This window comes from Orbicella franksi, unplaced genomic scaffold, assembly GCF_964199315.1.
Source record: "Orbicella franksi unplaced genomic scaffold, jaOrbFran1.1 SCAFFOLD_403, whole genome shotgun sequence".
Lineage (NCBI taxonomy): Eukaryota > Metazoa > Cnidaria > Anthozoa > Scleractinia > Merulinidae > Orbicella > Orbicella franksi.
In genome coordinates, this window is record NW_027670730.1 from 1 (window position 1) to 24,612 (window position 24,612).

At 44.5% G+C, this 24,612-nt stretch overlaps 48 non-coding genes across 48 annotated transcripts; all 48 read right to left on the reverse strand.

Moving 5' to 3' along the window:
- Positions 1–371: 371 nt before the first annotated feature.
- On the reverse strand, positions 372–490 carry LOC145474414 (5S ribosomal RNA). Its single transcript, XR_014045433.1, has one exon. It is a non-coding gene; the product is annotated as a 5S ribosomal RNA (ribosomal RNA).
- A 384-nt stretch (positions 491–874) lies between these two features.
- On the reverse strand, positions 875–993 carry LOC145474427 (5S ribosomal RNA). The gene has a single exon (XR_014045444.1). It is a non-coding gene; the product is annotated as a 5S ribosomal RNA (ribosomal RNA).
- A 385-nt stretch (positions 994–1,378) lies between these two features.
- Positions 1,379–1,497, reverse strand: LOC145474438 (5S ribosomal RNA). The gene has a single exon (XR_014045455.1). It is a non-coding gene; the product is annotated as a 5S ribosomal RNA (ribosomal RNA).
- A 385-nt stretch (positions 1,498–1,882) lies between these two features.
- Positions 1,883–2,001, reverse strand: LOC145474449 (5S ribosomal RNA). The gene has a single exon (XR_014045466.1). It is a non-coding gene; the product is annotated as a 5S ribosomal RNA (ribosomal RNA).
- A 386-nt stretch (positions 2,002–2,387) lies between these two features.
- On the reverse strand, positions 2,388–2,506 carry LOC145474460 (5S ribosomal RNA). Its single transcript, XR_014045477.1, has one exon. It is a non-coding gene; the product is annotated as a 5S ribosomal RNA (ribosomal RNA).
- Positions 2,507–2,891: 385 nt separating this feature from the next.
- Positions 2,892–3,010, reverse strand: LOC145474415 (5S ribosomal RNA). Its single transcript, XR_014045434.1, has one exon. It is a non-coding gene; the product is annotated as a 5S ribosomal RNA (ribosomal RNA).
- A 385-nt stretch (positions 3,011–3,395) lies between these two features.
- On the reverse strand, positions 3,396–3,514 carry LOC145474416 (5S ribosomal RNA). The gene has a single exon (XR_014045435.1). It is a non-coding gene; the product is annotated as a 5S ribosomal RNA (ribosomal RNA).
- Positions 3,515–3,899: 385 nt separating this feature from the next.
- LOC145474417 (5S ribosomal RNA) lies at positions 3,900–4,018 on the reverse strand. The gene has a single exon (XR_014045436.1). It is a non-coding gene; the product is annotated as a 5S ribosomal RNA (ribosomal RNA).
- Positions 4,019–4,402: 384 nt separating this feature from the next.
- Positions 4,403–4,521, reverse strand: LOC145474420 (5S ribosomal RNA). Its single transcript, XR_014045437.1, has one exon. It is a non-coding gene; the product is annotated as a 5S ribosomal RNA (ribosomal RNA).
- Positions 4,522–4,905: 384 nt separating this feature from the next.
- Positions 4,906–5,024, reverse strand: LOC145474421 (5S ribosomal RNA). The gene has a single exon (XR_014045438.1). It is a non-coding gene; the product is annotated as a 5S ribosomal RNA (ribosomal RNA).
- Positions 5,025–5,409: 385 nt separating this feature from the next.
- On the reverse strand, positions 5,410–5,528 carry LOC145474422 (5S ribosomal RNA). The gene has a single exon (XR_014045439.1). It is a non-coding gene; the product is annotated as a 5S ribosomal RNA (ribosomal RNA).
- A 385-nt stretch (positions 5,529–5,913) lies between these two features.
- Positions 5,914–6,032, reverse strand: LOC145474423 (5S ribosomal RNA). Its single transcript, XR_014045440.1, has one exon. It is a non-coding gene; the product is annotated as a 5S ribosomal RNA (ribosomal RNA).
- Positions 6,033–6,417: 385 nt separating this feature from the next.
- On the reverse strand, positions 6,418–6,536 carry LOC145474424 (5S ribosomal RNA). The gene has a single exon (XR_014045441.1). It is a non-coding gene; the product is annotated as a 5S ribosomal RNA (ribosomal RNA).
- A 384-nt stretch (positions 6,537–6,920) lies between these two features.
- LOC145474425 (5S ribosomal RNA) lies at positions 6,921–7,039 on the reverse strand. Its single transcript, XR_014045442.1, has one exon. It is a non-coding gene; the product is annotated as a 5S ribosomal RNA (ribosomal RNA).
- Positions 7,040–7,422: 383 nt separating this feature from the next.
- On the reverse strand, positions 7,423–7,541 carry LOC145474426 (5S ribosomal RNA). Its single transcript, XR_014045443.1, has one exon. It is a non-coding gene; the product is annotated as a 5S ribosomal RNA (ribosomal RNA).
- Positions 7,542–7,925: 384 nt separating this feature from the next.
- On the reverse strand, positions 7,926–8,044 carry LOC145474428 (5S ribosomal RNA). The gene has a single exon (XR_014045445.1). It is a non-coding gene; the product is annotated as a 5S ribosomal RNA (ribosomal RNA).
- Positions 8,045–8,430: 386 nt separating this feature from the next.
- On the reverse strand, positions 8,431–8,549 carry LOC145474429 (5S ribosomal RNA). Its single transcript, XR_014045446.1, has one exon. It is a non-coding gene; the product is annotated as a 5S ribosomal RNA (ribosomal RNA).
- Positions 8,550–8,934: 385 nt separating this feature from the next.
- Positions 8,935–9,053, reverse strand: LOC145474430 (5S ribosomal RNA). The gene has a single exon (XR_014045447.1). It is a non-coding gene; the product is annotated as a 5S ribosomal RNA (ribosomal RNA).
- A 384-nt stretch (positions 9,054–9,437) lies between these two features.
- On the reverse strand, positions 9,438–9,556 carry LOC145474431 (5S ribosomal RNA). Its single transcript, XR_014045448.1, has one exon. It is a non-coding gene; the product is annotated as a 5S ribosomal RNA (ribosomal RNA).
- Positions 9,557–9,941: 385 nt separating this feature from the next.
- LOC145474432 (5S ribosomal RNA) lies at positions 9,942–10,060 on the reverse strand. Its single transcript, XR_014045449.1, has one exon. It is a non-coding gene; the product is annotated as a 5S ribosomal RNA (ribosomal RNA).
- A 386-nt stretch (positions 10,061–10,446) lies between these two features.
- Positions 10,447–10,565, reverse strand: LOC145474433 (5S ribosomal RNA). The gene has a single exon (XR_014045450.1). It is a non-coding gene; the product is annotated as a 5S ribosomal RNA (ribosomal RNA).
- A 385-nt stretch (positions 10,566–10,950) lies between these two features.
- Positions 10,951–11,069, reverse strand: LOC145474434 (5S ribosomal RNA). Its single transcript, XR_014045451.1, has one exon. It is a non-coding gene; the product is annotated as a 5S ribosomal RNA (ribosomal RNA).
- A 386-nt stretch (positions 11,070–11,455) lies between these two features.
- LOC145474435 (5S ribosomal RNA) lies at positions 11,456–11,574 on the reverse strand. Its single transcript, XR_014045452.1, has one exon. It is a non-coding gene; the product is annotated as a 5S ribosomal RNA (ribosomal RNA).
- A 385-nt stretch (positions 11,575–11,959) lies between these two features.
- Positions 11,960–12,078, reverse strand: LOC145474436 (5S ribosomal RNA). Its single transcript, XR_014045453.1, has one exon. It is a non-coding gene; the product is annotated as a 5S ribosomal RNA (ribosomal RNA).
- A 385-nt stretch (positions 12,079–12,463) lies between these two features.
- Positions 12,464–12,582, reverse strand: LOC145474437 (5S ribosomal RNA). The gene has a single exon (XR_014045454.1). It is a non-coding gene; the product is annotated as a 5S ribosomal RNA (ribosomal RNA).
- Positions 12,583–12,967: 385 nt separating this feature from the next.
- On the reverse strand, positions 12,968–13,086 carry LOC145474439 (5S ribosomal RNA). The gene has a single exon (XR_014045456.1). It is a non-coding gene; the product is annotated as a 5S ribosomal RNA (ribosomal RNA).
- A 385-nt stretch (positions 13,087–13,471) lies between these two features.
- Positions 13,472–13,590, reverse strand: LOC145474440 (5S ribosomal RNA). Its single transcript, XR_014045457.1, has one exon. It is a non-coding gene; the product is annotated as a 5S ribosomal RNA (ribosomal RNA).
- A 384-nt stretch (positions 13,591–13,974) lies between these two features.
- LOC145474441 (5S ribosomal RNA) lies at positions 13,975–14,093 on the reverse strand. The gene has a single exon (XR_014045458.1). It is a non-coding gene; the product is annotated as a 5S ribosomal RNA (ribosomal RNA).
- Positions 14,094–14,478: 385 nt separating this feature from the next.
- On the reverse strand, positions 14,479–14,597 carry LOC145474442 (5S ribosomal RNA). Its single transcript, XR_014045459.1, has one exon. It is a non-coding gene; the product is annotated as a 5S ribosomal RNA (ribosomal RNA).
- Positions 14,598–14,981: 384 nt separating this feature from the next.
- On the reverse strand, positions 14,982–15,100 carry LOC145474443 (5S ribosomal RNA). The gene has a single exon (XR_014045460.1). It is a non-coding gene; the product is annotated as a 5S ribosomal RNA (ribosomal RNA).
- A 385-nt stretch (positions 15,101–15,485) lies between these two features.
- On the reverse strand, positions 15,486–15,604 carry LOC145474444 (5S ribosomal RNA). The gene has a single exon (XR_014045461.1). It is a non-coding gene; the product is annotated as a 5S ribosomal RNA (ribosomal RNA).
- Positions 15,605–15,988: 384 nt separating this feature from the next.
- LOC145474445 (5S ribosomal RNA) lies at positions 15,989–16,107 on the reverse strand. Its single transcript, XR_014045462.1, has one exon. It is a non-coding gene; the product is annotated as a 5S ribosomal RNA (ribosomal RNA).
- A 384-nt stretch (positions 16,108–16,491) lies between these two features.
- LOC145474446 (5S ribosomal RNA) lies at positions 16,492–16,610 on the reverse strand. The gene has a single exon (XR_014045463.1). It is a non-coding gene; the product is annotated as a 5S ribosomal RNA (ribosomal RNA).
- Positions 16,611–16,995: 385 nt separating this feature from the next.
- On the reverse strand, positions 16,996–17,114 carry LOC145474447 (5S ribosomal RNA). The gene has a single exon (XR_014045464.1). It is a non-coding gene; the product is annotated as a 5S ribosomal RNA (ribosomal RNA).
- A 385-nt stretch (positions 17,115–17,499) lies between these two features.
- LOC145474448 (5S ribosomal RNA) lies at positions 17,500–17,618 on the reverse strand. Its single transcript, XR_014045465.1, has one exon. It is a non-coding gene; the product is annotated as a 5S ribosomal RNA (ribosomal RNA).
- Positions 17,619–18,003: 385 nt separating this feature from the next.
- Positions 18,004–18,122, reverse strand: LOC145474450 (5S ribosomal RNA). Its single transcript, XR_014045467.1, has one exon. It is a non-coding gene; the product is annotated as a 5S ribosomal RNA (ribosomal RNA).
- A 385-nt stretch (positions 18,123–18,507) lies between these two features.
- LOC145474451 (5S ribosomal RNA) lies at positions 18,508–18,626 on the reverse strand. The gene has a single exon (XR_014045468.1). It is a non-coding gene; the product is annotated as a 5S ribosomal RNA (ribosomal RNA).
- A 385-nt stretch (positions 18,627–19,011) lies between these two features.
- LOC145474452 (5S ribosomal RNA) lies at positions 19,012–19,130 on the reverse strand. Its single transcript, XR_014045469.1, has one exon. It is a non-coding gene; the product is annotated as a 5S ribosomal RNA (ribosomal RNA).
- Positions 19,131–19,515: 385 nt separating this feature from the next.
- LOC145474453 (5S ribosomal RNA) lies at positions 19,516–19,634 on the reverse strand. The gene has a single exon (XR_014045470.1). It is a non-coding gene; the product is annotated as a 5S ribosomal RNA (ribosomal RNA).
- Positions 19,635–20,019: 385 nt separating this feature from the next.
- Positions 20,020–20,138, reverse strand: LOC145474454 (5S ribosomal RNA). The gene has a single exon (XR_014045471.1). It is a non-coding gene; the product is annotated as a 5S ribosomal RNA (ribosomal RNA).
- A 385-nt stretch (positions 20,139–20,523) lies between these two features.
- LOC145474455 (5S ribosomal RNA) lies at positions 20,524–20,642 on the reverse strand. Its single transcript, XR_014045472.1, has one exon. It is a non-coding gene; the product is annotated as a 5S ribosomal RNA (ribosomal RNA).
- A 385-nt stretch (positions 20,643–21,027) lies between these two features.
- On the reverse strand, positions 21,028–21,146 carry LOC145474456 (5S ribosomal RNA). Its single transcript, XR_014045473.1, has one exon. It is a non-coding gene; the product is annotated as a 5S ribosomal RNA (ribosomal RNA).
- A 386-nt stretch (positions 21,147–21,532) lies between these two features.
- On the reverse strand, positions 21,533–21,651 carry LOC145474457 (5S ribosomal RNA). Its single transcript, XR_014045474.1, has one exon. It is a non-coding gene; the product is annotated as a 5S ribosomal RNA (ribosomal RNA).
- A 385-nt stretch (positions 21,652–22,036) lies between these two features.
- LOC145474458 (5S ribosomal RNA) lies at positions 22,037–22,155 on the reverse strand. Its single transcript, XR_014045475.1, has one exon. It is a non-coding gene; the product is annotated as a 5S ribosomal RNA (ribosomal RNA).
- A 385-nt stretch (positions 22,156–22,540) lies between these two features.
- Positions 22,541–22,659, reverse strand: LOC145474459 (5S ribosomal RNA). The gene has a single exon (XR_014045476.1). It is a non-coding gene; the product is annotated as a 5S ribosomal RNA (ribosomal RNA).
- A 385-nt stretch (positions 22,660–23,044) lies between these two features.
- Positions 23,045–23,163, reverse strand: LOC145474461 (5S ribosomal RNA). The gene has a single exon (XR_014045478.1). It is a non-coding gene; the product is annotated as a 5S ribosomal RNA (ribosomal RNA).
- Positions 23,164–23,547: 384 nt separating this feature from the next.
- LOC145474462 (5S ribosomal RNA) lies at positions 23,548–23,666 on the reverse strand. Its single transcript, XR_014045479.1, has one exon. It is a non-coding gene; the product is annotated as a 5S ribosomal RNA (ribosomal RNA).
- Positions 23,667–24,049: 383 nt separating this feature from the next.
- On the reverse strand, positions 24,050–24,168 carry LOC145474463 (5S ribosomal RNA). Its single transcript, XR_014045480.1, has one exon. It is a non-coding gene; the product is annotated as a 5S ribosomal RNA (ribosomal RNA).
- Positions 24,169–24,612: the final 444 nt, after the last annotated feature.

The window sequence follows — 24,612 nt, forward strand, 5'->3', positions numbered from 1 at the left end:
AAACCTTGCCCAATTGCTTGGACTCTCTTTTAAGTCTCTTAGAAGGAAGGCCTTTAATTGCTGTTGTGATGAATTTCCAATTACGTCTCGGCTACTTAACCCAGAGATTCCAAAGCCAGCTAAGACTTCAAATCACAAAAGGGCGATTCTCCAATGGTCAGTCATCAAAGCCACATTCAAGAGATTGCCTCCAGTGTGCTGCTCAGTGTTGCAGTGCTGTAATCAAACAAGAAAATCTTCTAATATGCTGTCAACTTGCTGGAAAAATAATTCAAAAAAAAAAAAGACAACATTTTGAAAACAGAGGGATCAATGATGTGGAGGCGTATGGAAATCTTCTCTGAAGAGTCCAGTCCCAAAATGGGTCCAAAAGTCTACAACACGGCGTATTCCCAGGTGGTCACCCAGCCAGGTACTGACGCCGCCCAACAGGACTTGACTTCGGTGATCGGACGAGAACCGGTACGTTCCCTGTGGTGTGGTCGTAGACGAAAGAAACAACTCAAACCTTGCCCAATTGCTTGGACTCTCTTTTAAGTCTCTTAGAAGGAAGGCCTTTAATTGCTGTTGTGATGAATTTCCAATTACGTCTCGGCTACTTAACCCAGAGATTCCAAAGCCAGCTAAGACTTCAAATCACAAAAGGGCGATTCTCCAATGGTCAGTCATCAAAGCCACATTCAAGAGATTGCCTCCAGTGTGCTGCTCAGTGTTGCAGTGCTGTAATCAAACAAGAAAATCTTCTAATATGCTGTCAACTTGCTGGAAAAATAATTCAAAAAAAAAAAGACAACATTTTGAAAACAGAGGGATCAATGATGTGGAGGCGTATGGAAATCTTCTCTGAAGAGTCCAGTCCCAAAATGGGTCCAAAAGTCTACAACACGGCGTATTCCCAGGTGGTCACCCAGCCAGGTACTGACGCCGCCCAACAGGACTTGACTTCGGTGATCGGACGAGAACCGGTACGTTCCCTGTGGTGTGGTCGTAGACGAAAGAAACAACTCAAACCTTGCCCAATTGCTTGGACTCTCTTTTAAGTCTCTTAGAAGGAAGGCCTTTAATTGCTGTTGTGATGAATTTCCAATTACGTCTCGGCTACTTAACCCAGAGATTCCAAAGCCAGCTAAGACTTCAAATCACAAAAGGGCGATTCTCCAATGGTCAGTCATCAAAGCCACATTCAAGAGATTGCCTCCAGTGTGCTGCTCAGTGTTGCAGTGCTGTAATCAAACAAGAAAATCTTCTAATATGCTGTCAACTTGCTGGAAAAATAATTCAAAAAAAAAAAAGACAACATTTTGAAAACAGAGGGATCAATGATGTGGAGGCGTATGGAAATCTTCTCTGAAGAGTCCAGTCCCAAAATGGGTCCAAAAGTCTACAACACGGCGTATTCCCAGGTGGTCACCCAGCCAGGTACTGACGCCGCCCAACAGGACTTGACTTCGGTGATCGGACGAGAACCGGTACGTTCCCTGTGGTGTGGTCGTAGACGAAAGAAACAACTCAAACCTTGCCCAATTGCTTGGACTCTCTTTTAAGTCTCTTAGAAGGAAGGCCTTTAATTGCTGTTGTGATGAATTTCCAATTACGTCTCGGCTACTTAACCCAGAGATTCCAAAGCCAGCTAAGACTTCAAATCACAAAAGGGCGATTCTCCAATGGTCAGTCATCAAAGCCACATTCAAGAGATTGCCTCCAGTGTGCTGCTCAGTGTTGCAGTGCTGTAATCAAACAAGAAAATCTTCTAATATGCTGTCAACTTGCTGGAAAAATAATTCAAAAAAAAAAAAGACAACATTTTGAAAACAGAGGGATCAATGATGTGGAGGCGTATGGAAATCTTCTCTGAAGAGTCCAGTCCCAAAATGGGTCCAAAAGTCTACAACACGGCGTATTCCCAGGTGGTCACCCAGCCAGGTACTGACGCCGCCCAACAGGACTTGACTTCGGTGATCGGACGAGAACCGGTACGTTCCCTGTGGTGTGGTCGTAGACGAAAGAAACAACTCAAACCTTGCCCAATTGCTTGGACTCTCTTTTAAGTCTCTTAGAAGGAAGGCCTTTAATTGCTGTTGTGATGAATTTCCAATTACGTCTCGGCTACTTAACCCAGAGATTCCAAAGCCAGCTAAGACTTCAAATCACAAAAGGGCGATTCTCCAATGGTCAGTCATCAAAGCCACATTCAAGAGATTGCCTCCAGTGTGCTGCTCAGTGTTGCAGTGCTGTAATCAAACAAGAAAATCTTCTAATATGCTGTCAACTTGCTGGAAAAATAATTCAAAAAAAAAAAAAGACAACATTTTGAAAACAGAGGGATCAATGATGTGGAGGCGTATGGAAATCTTCTCTGAAGAGTCCAGTCCCAAAATGGGTCCAAAAGTCTACAACACGGCGTATTCCCAGGTGGTCACCCAGCCAGGTACTGACGCCGCCCAACAGGACTTGACTTCGGTGATCGGACGAGAACCGGTACGTTCCCTGTGGTGTGGTCGTAGACGAAAGAAACAACTCAAACCTTGCCCAATTGCTTGGACTCTCTTTTAAGTCTCTTAGAAGGAAGGCCTTTAATTGCTGTTGTGATGAATTTCCAATTACGTCTCGGCTACTTAACCCAGAGATTCCAAAGCCAGCTAAGACTTCAAATCACAAAAGGGCGATTCTCCAATGGTCAGTCATCAAAGCCACATTCAAGAGATTGCCTCCAGTGTGCTGCTCAGTGTTGCAGTGCTGTAATCAAACAAGAAAATCTTCTAATATGCTGTCAACTTGCTGGAAAAATAATTCAAAAAAAAAAAAGACAACATTTTGAAAACAGAGGGATCAATGATGTGGAGGCGTATGGAAATCTTCTCTGAAGAGTCCAGTCCCAAAATGGGTCCAAAAGTCTACAACACGGCGTATTCCCAGGTGGTCACCCAGCCAGGTACTGACGCCGCCCAACAGGACTTGACTTCGGTGATCGGACGAGAACCGGTACGTTCCCTGTGGTGTGGTCGTAGACGAAAGAAACAACTCAAACCTTGCCCAATTGCTTGGACTCTCTTTTAAGTCTCTTAGAAGGAAGGCCTTTAATTGCTGTTGTGATGAATTTCCAATTACGTCTCGGCTACTTAACCCAGAGATTCCAAAGCCAGCTAAGACTTCAAATCACAAAAGGGCGATTCTCCAATGGTCAGTCATCAAAGCCACATTCAAGAGATTGCCTCCAGTGTGCTGCTCAGTGTTGCAGTGCTGTAATCAAACAAGAAAATCTTCTAATATGCTGTCAACTTGCTGGAAAAATAATTCAAAAAAAAAAAAGACAACATTTTGAAAACAGAGGGATCAATGATGTGGAGGCGTATGGAAATCTTCTCTGAAGAGTCCAGTCCCAAAATGGGTCCAAAAGTCTACAACACGGCGTATTCCCAGGTGGTCACCCAGCCAGGTACTGACGCCGCCCAACAGGACTTGACTTCGGTGATCGGACGAGAACCGGTACGTTCCCTGTGGTGTGGTCGTAGACGAAAGAAACAACTCAAACCTTGCCCAATTGCTTGGACTCTCTTTTAAGTCTCTTAGAAGGAAGGCCTTTAATTGCTGTTGTGATGAATTTCCAATTACGTCTCGGCTACTTAACCCAGAGATTCCAAAGCCAGCTAAGACTTCAAATCACAAAAGGGCGATTCTCCAATGGTCAGTCATCAAAGCCACATTCAAGAGATTGCCTCCAGTGTGCTGCTCAGTGTTGCAGTGCTGTAATCAAACAAGAAAATCTTCTAATATGCTGTCAACTTGCTGGAAAAATAATTCAAAAAAAAAAAAGACAACATTTTGAAAACAGAGGGATCAATGATGTGGAGGCGTATGGAAATCTTCTCTGAAGAGTCCAGTCCCAAAATGGGTCCAAAAGTCTACAACACGGCGTATTCCCAGGTGGTCACCCAGCCAGGTACTGACGCCGCCCAACAGGACTTGACTTCGGTGATCGGACGAGAACCGGTACGTTCCCTGTGGTGTGGTCGTAGACGAAAGAAACAACTCAAACCTTGCCCAATTGCTTGGACTCTCTTTTAAGTCTCTTAGAAGGAAGGCCTTTAATTGCTGTTGTGATGAATTTCCAATTACGTCTCGGCTACTTAACCCAGAGATTCCAAAGCCAGCTAAGACTTCAAATCACAAAAGGGCGATTCTCCAATGGTCAGTCATCAAAGCCACATTCAAGAGATTGCCTCCAGTGTGCTGCTCAGTGTTGCAGTGCTGTAATCAAACAAGAAAATCTTCTAATATGCTGTCAACTTGCTGGAAAAATAATTCAAAAAAAAAAAGACAACATTTTGAAAACAGAGGGATCAATGATGTGGAGGCGTATGGAAATCTTCTCTGAAGAGTCCAGTCCCAAAATGGGTCCAAAAGTCTACAACACGGCGTATTCCCAGGTGGTCACCCAGCCAGGTACTGACGCCGCCCAACAGGACTTGACTTCGGTGATCGGACGAGAACCGGTACGTTCCCTGTGGTGTGGTCGTAGACGAAAGAAACAACTCAAACCTTGCCCAATTGCTTGGACTCTCTTTTAAGTCTCTTAGAAGGAAGGCCTTTAATTGCTGTTGTGATGAATTTCCAATTACGTCTCGGCTACTTAACCCAGAGATTCCAAAGCCAGCTAAGACTTCAAATCACAAAAGGGCGATTCTCCAATGGTCAGTCATCAAAGCCACATTCAAGAGATTGCCTCCAGTGTGCTGCTCAGTGTTGCAGTGCTGTAATCAAACAAGAAAATCTTCTAATATGCTGTCAACTTGCTGGAAAAATAATTCAAAAAAAAAAAGACAACATTTTGAAAACAGAGGGATCAATGATGTGGAGGCGTATGGAAATCTTCTCTGAAGAGTCCAGTCCCAAAATGGGTCCAAAAGTCTACAACACGGCGTATTCCCAGGTGGTCACCCAGCCAGGTACTGACGCCGCCCAACAGGACTTGACTTCGGTGATCGGACGAGAACCGGTACGTTCCCTGTGGTGTGGTCGTAGACGAAAGAAACAACTCAAACCTTGCCCAATTGCTTGGACTCTCTTTTAAGTCTCTTAGAAGGAAGGCCTTTAATTGCTGTTGTGATGAATTTCCAATTACGTCTCGGCTACTTAACCCAGAGATTCCAAAGCCAGCTAAGACTTCAAATCACAAAAGGGCGATTCTCCAATGGTCAGTCATCAAAGCCACATTCAAGAGATTGCCTCCAGTGTGCTGCTCAGTGTTGCAGTGCTGTAATCAAACAAGAAAATCTTCTAATATGCTGTCAACTTGCTGGAAAAATAATTCAAAAAAAAAAAAGACAACATTTTGAAAACAGAGGGATCAATGATGTGGAGGCGTATGGAAATCTTCTCTGAAGAGTCCAGTCCCAAAATGGGTCCAAAAGTCTACAACACGGCGTATTCCCAGGTGGTCACCCAGCCAGGTACTGACGCCGCCCAACAGGACTTGACTTCGGTGATCGGACGAGAACCGGTACGTTCCCTGTGGTGTGGTCGTAGACGAAAGAAACAACTCAAACCTTGCCCAATTGCTTGGACTCTCTTTTAAGTCTCTTAGAAGGAAGGCCTTTAATTGCTGTTGTGATGAATTTCCAATTACGTCTCGGCTACTTAACCCAGAGATTCCAAAGCCAGCTAAGACTTCAAATCACAAAAGGGCGATTCTCCAATGGTCAGTCATCAAAGCCACATTCAAGAGATTGCCTCCAGTGTGCTGCTCAGTGTTGCAGTGCTGTAATCAAACAAGAAAATCTTCTAATATGCTGTCAACTTGCTGGAAAAATAATTCAAAAAAAAAAAAGACAACATTTTGAAAACAGAGGGATCAATGATGTGGAGGCGTATGGAAATCTTCTCTGAAGAGTCCAGTCCCAAAATGGGTCCAAAAGTCTACAACACGGCGTATTCCCAGGTGGTCACCCAGCCAGGTACTGACGCCGCCCAACAGGACTTGACTTCGGTGATCGGACGAGAACCGGTACGTTCCCTGTGGTGTGGTCGTAGACGAAAGAAACAACTCAAACCTTGCCCAATTGCTTGGACTCTCTTTTAAGTCTCTTAGAAGGAAGGCCTTTAATTGCTGTTGTGATGAATTTCCAATTACGTCTCGGCTACTTAACCCAGAGATTCCAAAGCCAGCTAAGACTTCAAATCACAAAAGGGCGATTCTCCAATGGTCAGTCATCAAAGCCACATTCAAGAGATTGCCTCCAGTGTGCTGCTCAGTGTTGCAGTGCTGTAATCAAACAAGAAAATCTTCTAATATGCTGTCAACTTGCTGGAAAAATAATTCAAAAAAAAAAAAGACAACATTTTGAAAACAGAGGGATCAATGATGTGGAGGCGTATGGAAATCTTCTCTGAAGAGTCCAGTCCCAAAATGGGTCCAAAAGTCTACAACACGGCGTATTCCCAGGTGGTCACCCAGCCAGGTACTGACGCCGCCCAACAGGACTTGACTTCGGTGATCGGACGAGAACCGGTACGTTCCCTGTGGTGTGGTCGTAGACGAAAGAAACAACTCAAACCTTGCCCAATTGCTTGGACTCTCTTTTAAGTCTCTTAGAAGGAAGGCCTTTAATTGCTGTTGTGATGAATTTCCAATTACGTCTCGGCTACTTAACCCAGAGATTCCAAAGCCAGCTAAGACTTCAAATCACAAAAGGGCGATTCTCCAATGGTCAGTCATCAAAGCCACATTCAAGAGATTGCCTCCAGTGTGCTGCTCAGTGTTGCAGTGCTGTAATCAAACAAGAAAATCTTCTAATATGCTGTCAACTTGCTGGAAAAATAATTCAAAAAAAAAAAGACAACATTTTGAAAACAGAGGGATCAATGATGTGGAGGCGTATGGAAATCTTCTCTGAAGAGTCCAGTCCCAAAATGGGTCCAAAAGTCTACAACACGGCGTATTCCCAGGTGGTCACCCAGCCAGGTACTGACGCCGCCCAACAGGACTTGACTTCGGTGATCGGACGAGAACCGGTACGTTCCCTGTGGTGTGGTCGTAGACGAAAGAAACAACTCAAACCTTGCCCAATTGCTTGGACTCTCTTTTAAGTCTCTTAGAAGGAAGGCCTTTAATTGCTGTTGTGATGAATTTCCAATTACGTCTCGGCTACTTAACCCAGAGATTCCAAAGCCAGCTAAGACTTCAAATCACAAAAGGGCGATTCTCCAATGGTCAGTCATCAAAGCCACATTCAAGAGATTGCCTCCAGTGTGCTGCTCAGTGTTGCAGTGCTGTAATCAAACAAGAAAATCTTCTAATATGCTGTCAACTTGCTGGAAAAATAATTCAAAAAAAAAAAGACAACATTTTGAAAACAGAGGGATCAATGTGTGGAGGCGTATGGAAATCTTCTCTGAAGAGTCCAGTCCCAAAATGGGTCCAAAAGTCTACAACACGGCGTATTCCCAGGTGGTCACCCAGCCAGGTACTGACGCCGCCCAACAGGACTTGACTTCGGTGATCGGACGAGAACCGGTACGTTCCCTGTGGTGTGGTCGTAGACGAAAGAAACAACTCAAACCTTGCCCAATTGCTTGGACTCTCTTTTAAGTCTCTTAGAAGGAAGGCCTTTAATTGCTGTTGTGATGAATTTCCAATTACGTCTCGGCTACTTAACCCAGAGATTCCAAAGCCAGCTAAGACTTCAAATCACAAAAGGGCGATTCTCCAATGGTCAGTCATCAAAGCCACATTCAAGAGATTGCCTCCAGTGTGCTGCTCAGTGTTGCAGTGCTGTAATCAAACAAGAAAATCTTCTAATATGCTGTCAACTTGCTGGAAAAATAATTCAAAAAAAAAAAGACAACATTTTGAAAACAGAGGGATCAATGATGTGGAGGCGTATGGAAATCTTCTCTGAAGAGTCCAGTCCCAAAATGGGTCCAAAAGTCTACAACACGGCGTATTCCCAGGTGGTCACCCAGCCAGGTACTGACGCCGCCCAACAGGACTTGACTTCGGTGATCGGACGAGAACCGGTACGTTCCCTGTGGTGTGGTCGTAGACGAAAGAAACAACTCAAACCTTGCCCAATTGCTTGGACTCTCTTTTAAGTCTCTTAGAAGGAAGGCCTTTAATTGCTGTTGTGATGAATTTCCAATTACGTCTCGGCTACTTAACCCAGAGATTCCAAAGCCAGCTAAGACTTCAAATCACAAAAGGGCGATTCTCCAATGGTCAGTCATCAAAGCCACATTCAAGAGATTGCCTCCAGTGTGCTGCTCAGTGTTGCAGTGCTGTAATCAAACAAGAAAATCTTCTAATATGCTGTCAACTTGCTGGAAAAATAATTCAAAAAAAAAAAAAGACAACATTTTGAAAACAGAGGGATCAATGATGTGGAGGCGTATGGAAATCTTCTCTGAAGAGTCCAGTCCCAAAATGGGTCCAAAAGTCTACAACACGGCGTATTCCCAGGTGGTCACCCAGCCAGGTACTGACGCCGCCCAACAGGACTTGACTTCGGTGATCGGACGAGAACCGGTACGTTCCCTGTGGTGTGGTCGTAGACGAAAGAAACAACTCAAACCTTGCCCAATTGCTTGGACTCTCTTTTAAGTCTCTTAGAAGGAAGGCCTTTAATTGCTGTTGTGATGAATTTCCAATTACGTCTCGGCTACTTAACCCAGAGATTCCAAAGCCAGCTAAGACTTCAAATCACAAAAGGGCGATTCTCCAATGGTCAGTCATCAAAGCCACATTCAAGAGATTGCCTCCAGTGTGCTGCTCAGTGTTGCAGTGCTGTAATCAAACAAGAAAATCTTCTAATATGCTGTCAACTTGCTGGAAAAATAATTCAAAAAAAAAAAAGACAACATTTTGAAAACAGAGGGATCAATGATGTGGAGGCGTATGGAAATCTTCTCTGAAGAGTCCAGTCCCAAAATGGGTCCAAAAGTCTACAACACGGCGTATTCCCAGGTGGTCACCCAGCCAGGTACTGACGCCGCCCAACAGGACTTGACTTCGGTGATCGGACGAGAACCGGTACGTTCCCTGTGGTGTGGTCGTAGACGAAAGAAACAACTCAAACCTTGCCCAATTGCTTGGACTCTCTTTTAAGTCTCTTAGAAGGAAGGCCTTTAATTGCTGTTGTGATGAATTTCCAATTACGTCTCGGCTACTTAACCCAGAGATTCCAAAGCCAGCTAAGACTTCAAATCACAAAAGGGCGATTCTCCAATGGTCAGTCATCAAAGCCACATTCAAGAGATTGCCTCCAGTGTGCTGCTCAGTGTTGCAGTGCTGTAATCAAACAAGAAAATCTTCTAATATGCTGTCAACTTGCTGGAAAAATAATTCAAAAAAAAAAAGACAACATTTTGAAAACAGAGGGATCAATGATGTGGAGGCGTATGGAAATCTTCTCTGAAGAGTCCAGTCCCAAAATGGGTCCAAAAGTCTACAACACGGCGTATTCCCAGGTGGTCACCCAGCCAGGTACTGACGCCGCCCAACAGGACTTGACTTCGGTGATCGGACGAGAACCGGTACGTTCCCTGTGGTGTGGTCGTAGACGAAAGAAACAACTCAAACCTTGCCCAATTGCTTGGACTCTCTTTTAAGTCTCTTAGAAGGAAGGCCTTTAATTGCTGTTGTGATGAATTTCCAATTACGTCTCGGCTACTTAACCCAGAGATTCCAAAGCCAGCTAAGACTTCAAATCACAAAAGGGCGATTCTCCAATGGTCAGTCATCAAAGCCACATTCAAGAGATTGCCTCCAGTGTGCTGCTCAGTGTTGCAGTGCTGTAATCAAACAAGAAAATCTTCTAATATGCTGTCAACTTGCTGGAAAAATAATTCAAAAAAAAAAAAGACAACATTTTGAAAACAGAGGGATCAATGATGTGGAGGCGTATGGAAATCTTCTCTGAAGAGTCCAGTCCCAAAATGGGTCCAAAAGTCTACAACACGGCGTATTCCCAGGTGGTCACCCAGCCAGGTACTGACGCCGCCCAACAGGACTTGACTTCGGTGATCGGACGAGAACCGGTACGTTCCCTGTGGTGTGGTCGTAGACGAAAGAAACAACTCAAACCTTGCCCAATTGCTTGGACTCTCTTTTAAGTCTCTTAGAAGGAAGGCCTTTAATTGCTGTTGTGATGAATTTCCAATTACGTCTCGGCTACTTAACCCAGAGATTCCAAAGCCAGCTAAGACTTCAAATCACAAAAGGGCGATTCTCCAATGGTCAGTCATCAAAGCCACATTCAAGAGATTGCCTCCAGTGTGCTGCTCAGTGTTGCAGTGCTGTAATCAAACAAGAAAATCTTCTAATATGCTGTCAACTTGCTGGAAAAATAATTCAAAAAAAAAAAAAGACAACATTTTGAAAACAGAGGGATCAATGATGTGGAGGCGTATGGAAATCTTCTCTGAAGAGTCCAGTCCCAAAATGGGTCCAAAAGTCTACAACACGGCGTATTCCCAGGTGGTCACCCAGCCAGGTACTGACGCCGCCCAACAGGACTTGACTTCGGTGATCGGACGAGAACCGGTACGTTCCCTGTGGTGTGGTCGTAGACGAAAGAAACAACTCAAACCTTGCCCAATTGCTTGGACTCTCTTTTAAGTCTCTTAGAAGGAAGGCCTTTAATTGCTGTTGTGATGAATTTCCAATTACGTCTCGGCTACTTAACCCAGAGATTCCAAAGCCAGCTAAGACTTCAAATCACAAAAGGGCGATTCTCCAATGGTCAGTCATCAAAGCCACATTCAAGAGATTGCCTCCAGTGTGCTGCTCAGTGTTGCAGTGCTGTAATCAAACAAGAAAATCTTCTAATATGCTGTCAACTTGCTGGAAAAATAATTCAAAAAAAAAAAGACAACATTTTGAAAACAGAGGGATCAATGATGTGGAGGCGTATGGGAAATCTTCTCTGAAGAGTCCAGTCCCAAAATGGGTCCAAAAGTCTACAACACGGCGTATTCCCAGGTGGTCACCCAGCCAGGTACTGACGCCGCCCAACAGGACTTGACTTCGGTGATCGGACGAGAACCGGTACGTTCCCTGTGGTGTGGTCGTAGACGAAAGAAACAACTCAAACCTTGCCCAATTGCTTGGACTCTCTTTTAAGTCTCTTAGAAGGAAGGCCTTTAATTGCTGTTGTGATGAATTTCCAATTACGTCTCGGCTACTTAACCCAGAGATTCCAAAGCCAGCTAAGACTTCAAATCACAAAAGGGCGATTCTCCAATGGTCAGTCATCAAAGCCACATTCAAGAGATTGCCTCCAGTGTGCTGCTCAGTGTTGCAGTGCTGTAATCAAACAAGAAAATCTTCTAATATGCTGTCAACTTGCTGGAAAAATAATTCAAAAAAAAAAAAAGACAACATTTTGAAAACAGAGGGATCAATGATGTGGAGGCGTATGGAAATCTTCTCTGAAGAGTCCAGTCCCAAAATGGGTCCAAAAGTCTACAACACGGCGTATTCCCAGGTGGTCACCCAGCCAGGTACTGACGCCGCCCAACAGGACTTGACTTCGGTGATCGGACGAGAACCGGTACGTTCCCTGTGGTGTGGTCGTAGACGAAAGAAACAACTCAAACCTTGCCCAATTGCTTGGACTCTCTTTTAAGTCTCTTAGAAGGAAGGCCTTTAATTGCTGTTGTGATGAATTTCCAATTACGTCTCGGCTACTTAACCCAGAGATTCCAAAGCCAGCTAAGACTTCAAATCACAAAAGGGCGATTCTCCAATGGTCAGTCATCAAAGCCACATTCAAGAGATTGCCTCCAGTGTGCTGCTCAGTGTTGCAGTGCTGTAATCAAACAAGAAAATCTTCTAATATGCTGTCAACTTGCTGGAAAAATAATTCAAAAAAAAAAAAGACAACATTTTGAAAACAGAGGGATCAATGATGTGGAGGCGTATGGAAATCTTCTCTGAAGAGTCCAGTCCCAAAATGGGTCCAAAAGTCTACAACACGGCGTATTCCCAGGTGGTCACCCAGCCAGGTACTGACGCCGCCCAACAGGACTTGACTTCGGTGATCGGACGAGAACCGGTACGTTCCCTGTGGTGTGGTCGTAGACGAAAGAAACAACTCAAACCTTGCCCAATTGCTTGGACTCTCTTTTAAGTCTCTTAGAAGGAAGGCCTTTAATTGCTGTTGTGATGAATTTCCAATTACGTCTCGGCTACTTAACCCAGAGATTCCAAAGCCAGCTAAGACTTCAAATCACAAAAGGGCGATTCTCCAATGGTCAGTCATCAAAGCCACATTCAAGAGATTGCCTCCAGTGTGCTGCTCAGTGTTGCAGTGCTGTAATCAAACAAGAAAATCTTCTAATATGCTGTCAACTTGCTGGAAAAATAATTCAAAAAAAAAAAAGACAACATTTTGAAAACAGAGGGATCAATGATGTGGAGGCGTATGGAAATCTTCTCTGAAGAGTCCAGTCCCAAAATGGGTCCAAAAGTCTACAACACGGCGTATTCCCAGGTGGTCACCCAGCCAGGTACTGACGCCGCCCAACAGGACTTGACTTCGGTGATCGGACGAGAACCGGTACGTTCCCTGTGGTGTGGTCGTAGACGAAAGAAACAACTCAAACCTTGCCCAATTGCTTGGACTCTCTTTTAAGTCTCTTAGAAGGAAGGCCTTTAATTGCTGTTGTGATGAATTTCCAATTACGTCTCGGCTACTTAACCCAGAGATTCCAAAGCCAGCTAAGACTTCAAATCACAAAAGGGCGATTCTCCAATGGTCAGTCATCAAAGCCACATTCAAGAGATTGCCTCCAGTGTGCTGCTCAGTGTTGCAGTGCTGTAATCAAACAAGAAAATCTTCTAATATGCTGTCAACTTGCTGGAAAAATAATTCAAAAAAAAAAAAGACAACATTTTGAAAACAGAGGGATCAATGATGTGGAGGCGTATGGAAATCTTCTCTGAAGAGTCCAGTCCCAAAATGGGTCCAAAAGTCTACAACACGGCGTATTCCCAGGTGGTCACCCAGCCAGGTACTGACGCCGCCCAACAGGACTTGACTTCGGTGATCGGACGAGAACCGGTACGTTCCCTGTGGTGTGGTCGTAGACGAAAGAAACAACTCAAACCTTGCCCAATTGCTTGGACTCTCTTTTAAGTCTCTTAGAAGGAAGGCCTTTAATTGCTGTTGTGATGAATTTCCAATTACGTCTCGGCTACTTAACCCAGAGATTCCAAAGCCAGCTAAGACTTCAAATCACAAAAGGGCGATTCTCCAATGGTCAGTCATCAAAGCCACATTCAAGAGATTGCCTCCAGTGTGCTGCTCAGTGTTGCAGTGCTGTAATCAAACAAGAAAATCTTCTAATATGCTGTCAACTTGCTGGAAAAATAATTCAAAAAAAAAAAAGACAACATTTTGAAAACAGAGGGATCAATGATGTGGAGGCGTATGGAAATCTTCTCTGAAGAGTCCAGTCCCAAAATGGGTCCAAAAGTCTACAACACGGCGTATTCCCAGGTGGTCACCCAGCCAGGTACTGACGCCGCCCAACAGGACTTGACTTCGGTGATCGGACGAGAACCGGTACGTTCCCTGTGGTGTGGTCGTAGACGAAAGAAACAACTCAAACCTTGCCCAATTGCTTGGACTCTCTTTTAAGTCTCTTAGAAGGAAGGCCTTTAATTGCTGTTGTGATGAATTTCCAATTACGTCTCGGCTACTTAACCCAGAGATTCCAAAGCCAGCTAAGACTTCAAATCACAAAAGGGCGATTCTCCAATGGTCAGTCATCAAAGCCACATTCAAGAGATTGCCTCCAGTGTGCTGCTCAGTGTTGCAGTGCTGTAATCAAACAAGAAAATCTTCTAATATGCTGTCAACTTGCTGGAAAAATAATTCAAAAAAAAAAAGACAACATTTTGAAAACAGAGGGATCAATGATGTGGAGGCGTATGGAAATCTTCTCTGAAGAGTCCAGTCCCAAAATGGGTCCAAAAGTCTACAACACGGCGTATTCCCAGGTGGTCACCCAGCCAGGTACTGACGCCGCCCAACAGGACTTGACTTCGGTGATCGGACGAGAACCGGTACGTTCCCTGTGGTGTGGTCGTAGACGAAAGAAACAACTCAAACCTTGCCCAATTGCTTGGACTCTCTTTTAAGTCTCTTAGAAGGAAGGCCTTTAATTGCTGTTGTGATGAATTTCCAATTACGTCTCGGCTACTTAACCCAGAGATTCCAAAGCCAGCTAAGACTTCAAATCACAAAAGGGCGATTCTCCAATGGTCAGTCATCAAAGCCACATTCAAGAGATTGCCTCCAGTGTGCTGCTCAGTGTTGCAGTGCTGTAATCAAACAAGAAAATCTTCTAATATGCTGTCAACTTGCTGGAAAAATAATTCAAAAAAAAAAAAGACAACATTTTGAAAACAGAGGGATCAATGATGTGGAGGCGTATGGAAATCTTCTCTGAAGAGTCCAGTCCCAAAATGGGTCCAAAAGTCTACAACACGGCGTATTCCCAGGTGGTCACCCAGCCAGGTACTGACGCCGCCCAACAGGACTTGACTTCGGTGATCGGACGAGAACCGGTACGTTCCCTGTGGTGTGGTCGTAGACGAAAGAAACAACTCAAACCTTGCCCAATTGCTTGGACTCTCTTTTAAGTCTCTTAGAAGGAAGGCCTTTAATTGCTGTTGTGATGAATTTCCAATTACGTCTCGGCTACTTAACCCAGAGATTCCAAAGCCAGCTAAGACTTCAAATCACAAAAGGGCGATTCTCCAATGGTCAGTCATCAAAGCCACATTCAAGAGATTGCCTCCAGTGTGCTGCTCAGTGTTGCAGTGCTGTAATCAAACAAGAAAATCTTCTAATATGCTGTCAACTTGCTGGAAAAATAATTCAAAAAAAAAAAGACAACATTTTGAAAACAGAGGGATCAATGATGTGGAGGCGTATGGAAATCTTCTCTGAAGAGTCCAGTCCCAAAATGGGTCCAAAAGTCTACAACACGGCGTATTCCCAGGTGGTCACCCAGCCAGGTACTGACGCCGCCCAACAGGACTTGACTTCGGTGATCGGACGAGAACCGGTACGTTCCCTGTGGTGTGGTCGTAGACGAAAGAAACAACTCAAACCTTGCCCAATTGCTTGGACTCTCTTTTAAGTCTCTTAGAAGGAAGGCCTTTAATTGCTGTTGTGATGAATTTCCAATTACGTCTCGGCTACTTAACCCAGAGATTCCAAAGCCAGCTAAGACTTCAAATCACAAAAGGGCGATTCTCCAATGGTCAGTCATCAAAGCCACATTCAAGAGATTGCCTCCAGTGTGCTGCTCAGTGTTGCAGTGCTGTAATCAAACAAGAAAATCTTCTAATATGCTGTCAACTTGCTGGAAAAATAATTCAAAAAAAAAAAAGACAACATTTTGAAAACAGAGGGATCAATGATGTGGAGGCGTATGGAAATCTTCTCTGAAGAGTCCAGTCCCAAAATGGGTCCAAAAGTCTACAACACGGCGTATTCCCAGGTGGTCACCCAGCCAGGTACTGACGCCGCCCAACAGGACTTGACTTCGGTGATCGGACGAGAACCGGTACGTTCCCTGTGGTGTGGTCGTAGACGAAAGAAACAACTCAAACCTTGCCCAATTGCTTGGACTCTCTTTTAAGTCTCTTAGAAGGAAGGCCTTTAATTGCTGTTGTGATGAATTTCCAATTACGTCTCGGCTACTTAACCCAGAGATTCCAAAGCCAGCTAAGACTTCAAATCACAAAAGGGCGATTCTCCAATGGTCAGTCATCAAAGCCACATTCAAGAGATTGCCTCCAGTGTGCTGCTCAGTGTTGCAGTGCTGTAATCAAACAAGAAAATCTTCTAATATGCTGTCAACTTGCTGGAAAAATAATTCAAAAAAAAAAAGACAACATTTTGAAAACAGAGGGATCAATGATGTGGAGGCGTATGGAAATCTTCTCTGAAGAGTCCAGTCCCAAAATGGGTCCAAAAGTCTACAACACGGCGTATTCCCAGGTGGTCACCCAGCCAGGTACTGACGCCGCCCAACAGGACTTGACTTCGGTGATCGGACGAGAACCGGTACGTTCCCTGTGGTGTGGTCGTAGACGAAAGAAACAACTCAAACCTTGCCCAATTGCTTGGACTCTCTTTTAAGTCTCTTAGAAGGAAGGCCTTTAATTGCTGTTGTGATGAATTTCCAATTACGTCTCGGCTACTTAACCCAGAGATTCCAAAGCCAGCTAAGACTTCAAATCACAAAAGGGCGATTCTCCAATGGTCAGTCATCAAAGCCACATTCAAGAGATTGCCTCCAGTGTGCTGCTCAGTGTTGCAGTGCTGTAATCAAACAAGAAAATCTTCTAATATGCTGTCAACTTGCTGGAAAAATAATTCAAAAAAAAAAAGACAACATTTTGAAAACAGAGGGATCAATGATGTGGAGGCGTATGGAAATCTTCTCTGAAGAGTCCAGTCCCAAAATGGGTCCAAAAGTCTACAACACGGCGTATTCCCAGGTGGTCACCCAGCCAGGTACTGACGCCGCCCAACAGGACTTGACTTCGGTGATCGGACGAGAACCGGTACGTTCCCTGTGGTGTGGTCGTAGACGAAAGAAACAACTCAAACCTTGCCCAATTGCTTGGACTCTCTTTTAAGTCTCTTAGAAGGAAGGCCTTTAATTGCTGTTGTGATGAATTTCCAATTACGTCTCGGCTACTTAACCCAGAGATTCCAAAGCCAGCTAAGACTTCAAATCACAAAAGGGCGATTCTCCAATGGTCAGTCATCAAAGCCACATTCAAGAGATTGCCTCCAGTGTGCTGCTCAGTGTTGCAGTGCTGTAATCAAACAAGAAAATCTTCTAATATGCTGTCAACTTGCTGGAAAAATAATTCAAAAAAAAAAAAGACAACATTTTGAAAACAGAGGGATCAATGATGTGGAGGCGTATGGAAATCTTCTCTGAAGAGTCCAGTCCCAAAATGGGTCCAAAAGTCTACAACACGGCGTATTCCCAGGTGGTCACCCAGCCAGGTACTGACGCCGCCCAACAGGACTTGACTTCGGTGATCGGACGAGAACCGGTACGTTCCCTGTGGTGTGGTCGTAGACGAAAGAAACAACTCAAACCTTGCCCAATTGCTTGGACTCTCTTTTAAGTCTCTTAGAAGGAAGGCCTTTAATTGCTGTTGTGATGAATTTCCAATTACGTCTCGGCTACTTAACCCAGAGATTCCAAAGCCAGCTAAGATTTCAAATCACAAAAGGGCGATTCTCCAATGGTCAGTCATCAAAGCCACATTCAAGAGATTGCCTCCAGTGTGCTGCTCAGTGTTGCAGTGCTGTAATCAAACAAGAAAATCTTCTAATATGCTGTCAACTTGCTGGAAAAATAATTCCAAAAAAAAAAAGACAACATTTTGAAAACAGAGGGATCAATGATGTGGAGGCGTATGGAAATCTTCTCTGAAGAGTCCAGTCCCAAAATGGGTCCAAAAGTCTACAACACGGCGTATTCCCAGGTGGTCACCCAGCCAGGTACTGACGCCGCCCAACAGGACTTGACTTCGGTGATCGGACGAGAACCGGTACGTTCCCTGTGGTGTGGTCGTAGACGAAAGAAACAACTCAAACCTTGCCCAATTGCTTGGACTCTCTTTTAAGTCTCTTAGAAGGAAGGCCTTTAATTGCTGTTGTGATGAATTTCCAATTACGTCTCGGCTACTTAACCCAGAGATTCCAAAGCCAGCTAAGACTTCAAATCACAAAAGGGCGATTCTCCAATGGTCAGTCATCAAAGCCACATTCAAGAGATTGCCTCCAGTGTGCTGCTCAGTGTTGCAGTGCTGTAATCAAACAAGAAAATCTTCTAATATGCTGTCAACTTGCTGGAAAAATAATTCCAAAAAAAAAAAGACAACATTTTGAAAACAGAGGGATCAATGATGTGGAGGCGTATGGAAATCTTCTCTGAAGAGTCCAGTCCCAAAATGGGTCCAAAAGTCTACAACACGGCGTATTCCCAGGTGGTCACCCAGCCAGGTACTGACGCCGCCCAACAGGACTTGACTTCGGTGATCGGACGAGAACCGGTACGTTCCCTGTGGTGTGGTCGTAGACGAAAGAAACAACTCAAACCTTGCCCAATTGCTTGGACTCTCTTTTAAGTCTCTTAGAAGGAAGGCCTTTAATTGCTGTTGTGATGAATTTCCAATTACGTCTCGGCTACTTAACCCAGAGATTCCAAAGCCAGCTAAGACTTCAAATCACAAAAGGGCGATTCTCCAATGGTCAGTCATCAAAGCCACATTCAAGAGATTGCCTCCAGTGTGCTGCTCAGTGTTGCAGTGCTGTAATCAAACAAGAAAATCTTCTAATATGCTGTCAACTTGCTGGAAAAATAATTCCAAAAAAAAAAAGACAACATTTTGAAAACAGAGGGATCAATGATGTGGAGGCGTATGGAAATCTTCTCTGAAGAGTCCAGTCCCAAAATGGGTCCAAAAGTCTACAACACGGCGTATTCCCAGGTGGTCACCCAGCCAGGTACTGACGCCGCCCAACAGGACTTGACTTCGGTGATCGGACGAGAACCGGTACGTTCCCTGTGGTGTGGTCGTAGACGAAAGAAACAACTCAAACCTTGCCCAATTGCTTGGACTCTCTTTTAAGTCTCTTAGAAGGAAGGCCTTTAATTGCTGTTGTGATGAATTTCCAATTACGTCTCGGCTACTTAACCCAGAGATTCCAAAGCCAGCTAAGACTTCAAATCACAAAAGGGCGATTCTCCAATGGTCAGTCATCAAAGCCACATTCAAGAGATTGCCTCCAGTGTGCTGCTCAGTGTTGCAGTGCTGTAATCAAACAAGAAAATCTTCTAATATGCTGTCAACTTGCTGGAAAAATAATTCCAAAAAAAAAAAGACAACATTTTGAAAACAGAGGGATCAATGATGTGGAGGCGTATGGAAATCTTCTCTGAAGAGTCCAGTCCCAAAATGGGTCCAAAAGTCTACAACACGGCGTATTCCCAGGTGGTCACCCAGCCAGGTACTGACGCCGCCCAACAGGACTTGACTTCGGTGATCGGACGAGAACCGGTACGTTCCCTGTGGTGTGGTCGTAGACGAAAGAAACAACTCAAACCTTGCCCAATTGCTTGGACTCTCTTTTAAGTCTCTTAGAAGGAAGGCCTTTAATTGCTGTTGTGATGAATTTCCAATTACGTCTCGGCTACTTAACCCAGAGATTCCAAAGCCAGCTAAGACTTCAAATCACAAAAGGGCGATTCTCCAATGGTCAGTCATCAAAGCCACATTCAAGAGATTGCCTCCAGTGTGCTGCTCAGTGTTGCAGTGCTGTAATCAAACAAGAAAATCTTCTAATATGCTGTCAACTTGCTGGAAAAATAATTCCAAAAAAAAAAAGACAACATTTTGAAAACAGAGGGATCAATGATGTGGAGGCGTATGGAAATCTTCTCTGAAGAGTCCAGTCCCAAAATGGGTCCAAAAGTCTACAACACGGCGTATTCCCAGGTGGTCACCCAGCCAGGTACTGACGCCGCCCAACAGGACTTGACTTCGGTGATCGGACGAGAACCGGTACGTTCCCTGTGGTGTGGTCGTAGACGAAAGAAACAACTCAAACCTTGCCCAATTGCTTGGACTCTCTTTTAAGTCTCTTAGAAGGAAGGCCTTTAATTGCTGTTGTGATGAATTTCCAATTACGTCTCGGCTACTTAACCCAGAGATTCCAAAGCCAGCTAAGACTTCAAATCACAAAAGGGCGATTCTCCAATGGTCAGTCATCAAAGCCACATTCAAGAGATTGCCTCCAGTGTGCTGCTCAGTGTTGCAGTGCTGTAATCAAACAAGAAAATCTTCTAATATGCTGTCAACTTGCTGGAAAAATAATTCCAAAAAAAAAAAGACAACATTTTGAAAACAGAGGGATCAATGATGTGGAGGCGTATGGAAATCTTCTCTGAAGAGTCCAGTCCCAAAATGGGTCCAAAAGTCTACAACACGGCGTATTCCCAGGTGGTCACCCAGCCAGGTACTGACGCCGCCCAACAGGACTTGACTTCGGTGATCGGACGAGAACCGGTACGTTCCCTGTGGTGTGGTCGTAGACGAAAGAAACAACTCAAACCTTGCCCAATTGCTTGGACTCTCTTTTAAGTCTCTTAGAAGGAAGGCCTTTAATTGCTGTTGTGATGAATTTCCAATTACGTCTCGGCTACTTAACCCAGAGATTCCAAAGCCAGCTAAGACTTCAAATCACAAAAGGGCGATTCTCCAATGGTCAGTCATCAAAGCCACATTCAAGAGATTGCCTCCAGTGTGCTGCTCAGTGTTGCAGTGCTGTAATCAAACAAGAAAATCTTCTAATATGCTGTCAACTTGCTGGAAAAATAATTCCAAAAAAAAAAAGACAACATTTTGAAAACAGAGGGATCAATGATGTGGAGGCGTATGGAAATCTTCTCTGAAGAGTCCAGTCCCAAAATGGGTCCAAAAGTCTACAACACGGCGTATTCCCAGGTGGTCACCCAGCCAGGTACTGACGCCGCCCAACAGGACTTGACTTCGGTGATCGGACGAGAACCGGTACGTTCCCTGTGGTGTGGTCGTAGACGAAAGAAACAACTCAAACCTTGCCCAATTGCTTGGACTCTCTTTTAAGTCTCTTAGAAGGAAGGCCTTTAATTGCTGTTGTGATGAATTTCCAATTACGTCTCGGCTACTTAACCCAGAGATTCCAAAGCCAGCTAAGACTTCAAATCACAAAAGGGCGATTCTCCAATGGTCAGTCATCAAAGCCACATTCAAGAGATTGCCTCCAGTGTGCTGCTCAGTGTTGCAGTGCTGTAATCAAACAAGAAAATCTTCTAATATGCTGTCAACTTGCTGGAAAAATAATTCCAAAAAAAAAAAGACAACATTTTGAAAACAGAGGGATCAATGATGTGGAGGCGTATGGAAATCTTCTCTGAAGAGTCCAGTCCCAAAATGGGTCCAAAAGTCTACAACACGGCGTATTCCCAGGTGGTCACCCAGCCAGGTACTGACGCCGCCCAACAGGACTTGACTTCGGTGATCGGACGAGAACCGGTACGTTCCCTGTGGTGTGGTCGTAGACGAAAGAAACAACTCAAACCTTGCCCAATTGCTTGGACTCTCTTTTAAGTCTCTTAGAAGGAAGGCCTTTAATTGCTGTTGTGATGAATTTCCAATTACGTCTCGGCTACTTAACCCAGAGATTCCAAAGCCAGCTAAGACTTCAAATCACAAAAGGGCGATTCTCCAATGGTCAGTCATCAAAGCCACATTCAAGAGATTGCCTCCAGTGTGCTGCTCAGTGTTGCAGTGCTGTAATCAAACAAGAAAATCTTCTAATATGCTGTCAACTTGCTGGAAAAATAATTCCAAAAAAAAAAAAGACAACATTTTGAAAACAGAGGGATCAATGATGTGGAGGCGTATGGAAATCTTCTCTGAAGAGTCCAGTCCCAAAATGGGTCCAAAAGTCTACAACACGGCGTATTCCCAGGTGGTCACCCAGCCAGGTACTGACGCCGCCCAACAGGACTTGACTTCGGTGATCGGACGAGAACCGGTACGTTCCCTGTGGTGTGGTCGTAGACGAAAGAAACAACTCAAACCTTGCCCAATTGCTTGGACTCTCTTTTAAGTCTCTTAGAAGGAAGGCCTTTAATTGCTGTTGTGATGAATTTCCAATTACGTCTCGGCTACTTAACCCAGAGATTCCAAAGCCAGCTAAGACTTCAAATCACAAAAGGGCGATTCTCCAATGGTCAGTCATCAAAGCCACATTCAAGAGATTGCCTCCAGTGTGCTGCTCAGTGTTGCAGTGCTGTAATCAAACAAGAAAATCTTCTAATATGCTGTCAACTTGCTGGAAAAATAATTCCAAAAAAAAAAAGACAACATTTTGAAAACAGAGGGATCAATGATGTGGAGGCGTATGGAAATCTTCTCTGAAGAGTCCAGTCCCAAAATGGGTCCAAAAGTCTACAACACGGCGTATTCCCAGGTGGTCACCCAGCCAGGTACTGACGCCGCCCAACAGGACTTGACTTCGGTGATCGGACGAGAACCGGTACGTTCCCTGTGGTGTGGTCGTAGACGAAAGAAACAACTCAAACCTTGCCCAATTGCTTGGACTCTCTTTTAAGTCTCTTAGAAGGAAGGCCTTTAATTGCTGTTGTGATGAATTTCCAATTACGTCTCGGCTACTTAACCCAGAGATTCCAAAGCCAGCTAAGACTTCAAATCACAAAAGGGCGATTCTCCAATGGTCAGTCATCAAAGCCACATTCAAGAGATTGCCTCCAGTGTGCTGCTCAGTGTTGCAGTGCTGTAATCAAACAAGAAAATCTTCTAATATGCTGTCAACTTGCTGGAAAAATAATTCCAAAAAAAAAAAGACAACATTTTGAAAACAGAGGGATCAATGATGTGGAGGCGTATGGAAATCTTCTCTGAAGAGTCCAGTCCCAAAATGGGTCCAAAAGTCTACAACACGGCGTATTCCCAGGTGGTCACCCAGCCAGGTACTGACGCCGCCCAACAGGACTTGACTTCGGTGATCGGACGAGAACCGGTACGTTCCCTGTGGTGTGGTCGTAGACGAAAGAAACAACTCAAACCTTGCCCAATTGCTTGGACTCTCTTTTAAGTCTCTTAGAAGGAAGGCCTTTAATTGCTGTTGTGATGAATTTCCAATTACGTCTCGGCTACTTAACCCAGAGATTCCAAAGCCAGCTAAGACTTCAAATCACAAAAGGGCGATTCTCCAATGGTCAGTCATCAAAGCCACATTCAAGAGATTGCCTCCAGTGTGCTGCTCAGTGTTGCAGTGCTGTAATCAAACAAGAAAATCTTCTAATATGCTGTCAACTTGCTGGAAAAATAATTCCAAAAAAAAAAAGACAACATTTTGAAAACAGAGGGATCAATGATGTGGAGGCGTATGGAAATCTTCTCTGAAGAGTCCAGTCCCAAAATGGGTCCAAAAGTCTACAACACGGCGTATTCCCAGGTGGTCACCCAGCCAGGTACTGACGCCGCCCAACAGGACTTGACTTCGGTGATCGGACGAGAACCGGTACGTTCCCTGTGGTGTGGTCGTAGACGAAAGAAACAACTCAAACCTTGCCCAATTGCTTGGACTCTCTTTTAAGTCTCTTAGAAGGAAGGCCTTTAATTGCTGTTGTGATGAATTTCCAATTACGTCTCGGCTACTTAACCCAGAGATTCCAAAGCCAGCTAAGACTTCAAATCACAAAAGGGCGATTCTCCAATGGTCAGTCATCAAAGCCACATTCAAGAGATTGCCTCCAGTGTGCTGCTCAGTGTTGCAGTGCTGTAATCAAACAAGAAAATCTTCTAATATGCTGTCAACTTGCTGGAAAAATAATTCCAAAAAAAAAAGACAACATTTTGAAAACAGAGGGATCAATGATGTGGAGGCGTATGGAAATCTTCTCTGAAGAGTCCAGTCCCAAAATGGGTCCAAAAGTCTACAACACGGCGTATTCCCAGGTGGTCACCCAGCCAGGTACTGACGCCGCCCAACAGGACTTGACTTCGGTGATCGGACGAGAACCGGTACGTTCCCTGTGGTGTGGTCGTAGACGAAAGAAACAACTCAAACCTTGCCAATTGCTTGGACTCTCTTTAAGTCTCTTAGAAGGAAGGCCTTTAATTGCTGTTGTGATGAATTTCCAATTACGTCTCGGCTACTTAACCCAGAGATTCCAAAGCCAGCTAAGACTTCAAATCACAAAAGGGCGATTCTCCAATGGTCAGTCATCAAAGCCACATTCAAGAGATTGCCTCCAGTGTGCTGCTCAGTGTTGCAGTGCTGTAATCAAACAAGAAAATCTTCTAATATGCTGTCAACTTGCTGGAAAAATAATTCCAAAAAAAAAAAGACAACATTTTGAAAACAGAGGGATCAATGATGTGGAGGCGTATGGAAATCTTCTCTGAAGAGTCCAGTCCCAAAATGGGTCCAAAAGTCTACAACACGGCGTATTCCCAGGTGGTCACCCAGCCAGGTACTGACGCCGCCCAACAGGACTTGACTTCGGTGATCGGACGAGAACCGGTACGTTCCCTGTGGTGTGGTCGTAGACGAAAGAAACAACTCAAACCTTGCCCAATTGCTTGGACTCTCTTTTAAGTCTCTTAGAAGGAAGGCCTTTAATTGCTGTTGTGATGAATTTCCAATTACGTCTCGGCTACTTAACCCAGAGATTCCAAAGCCAGCTAAGACTTCAAATCACAAAAGGGCGATTCTCCAATGGTCAGTCATCAAAGCCACATTCAAGAGATTGCCTCCAGTGTGCTGCTCAGTGTTGCAGTGCTGTAATCAAACAAGAAAATCTTCTAATATGCTGTCAACTTGCTGGAAAAATAATTCCAAAAAAAAAAGACAACATTTTGAAAACAGAGGGATCAATGATGTGGAGGCGTATGGAAATCTTCTCTGAAGAGTCCAGTCCCAAAATGGGTCCAAAAGTCTACAACACGGCGTATTCCCAGGTGGTCACCCAGCCAGGTACTGACGCCGCCCAACA